Source organism: Chinchilla lanigera, unplaced genomic scaffold (genome assembly GCF_000276665.1).
Source record: "Chinchilla lanigera isolate Chin_1 unplaced genomic scaffold, ChiLan1.0 scaffold00109, whole genome shotgun sequence".
Taxonomy (NCBI): domain Eukaryota; kingdom Metazoa; phylum Chordata; class Mammalia; order Rodentia; family Chinchillidae; genus Chinchilla; species Chinchilla lanigera.
Window position 1 is genome coordinate 1,204,493 of NW_004955510.1, and position 974 is coordinate 1,205,466.

Below are 974 nucleotides of genomic sequence, written 5' to 3' on the forward strand. Positions count from 1 at the left end.
TAAGGAGGTCAGTGGCTGGAATATAGTAATTTCAGTGATTAATTTTATAAACATATGCTTTGAATATTGCAGGAAGATGAGCAACACAAAGATTGGCTTCTTAGGTAAGTGGTGATATGATTTCCAGATAAGACAAACTTGTTGGACTCTCTTAACATTGTAGGAAAGCACATCAGGCCCAGAATACTTTAAAACAACAAAAATTAAAGAAGTATATCTAGACAACTATTCAAATATTTGTGATAGCAGAGGAAATATGAAACATCTTTTGTTTGTGCATGCTCACTTATAGACTGTGGATAGATTATGGAATTTCTTGCATGTAAGAAAATAAATTTGTAATTAATGTTCAAGATAAATCTAGATTTTGTAGTATTGAACATAAAAAGTATAGAAAAAGCTGGTGCTGAATAAATAATTATGTTTTTGTTAGTTACAAAGGAAGGTAAATGAAAATGATAAATGATAGCATAGTAACTCCAGAGTACAAAGATAAAAGTTGTAAAATAGATGATGGAATAGAATTTAAGTATAATAAATTAATTTATATGTCAAATCAATGGAAGAATCAATATGATCTGATCAATAAACTGACCAGTTAACTTCAGTTTCAGTGACGACCACACTACCTTTTAAGGCATTCAATATAGTAATCCTAAAAAACAACTTAGGGAACGCAATTCTGAACACTTGGCTACCAACTACTTAGTCTTAACAAATATGAATATTACTTTTTCTATATTCTCTTCAAGTTTTCTAAGATAAAGTATTAAATTTCAATTATACGTAGACATTTGTAAATGAAACTTCAAAAATTCCCCTGAGATAAGAAAGTTTAAGTATTTTAAAAGACAAAAATAGAACAATAAGCAGTAAATTTTGAAAAGTAGGCATTTAGGTAGTAATTAAATTATTAGATATAGGGCCAGGGATATAGCTCAGTGGCATAAGCATTTGCCTGGCAAGACTGAGGT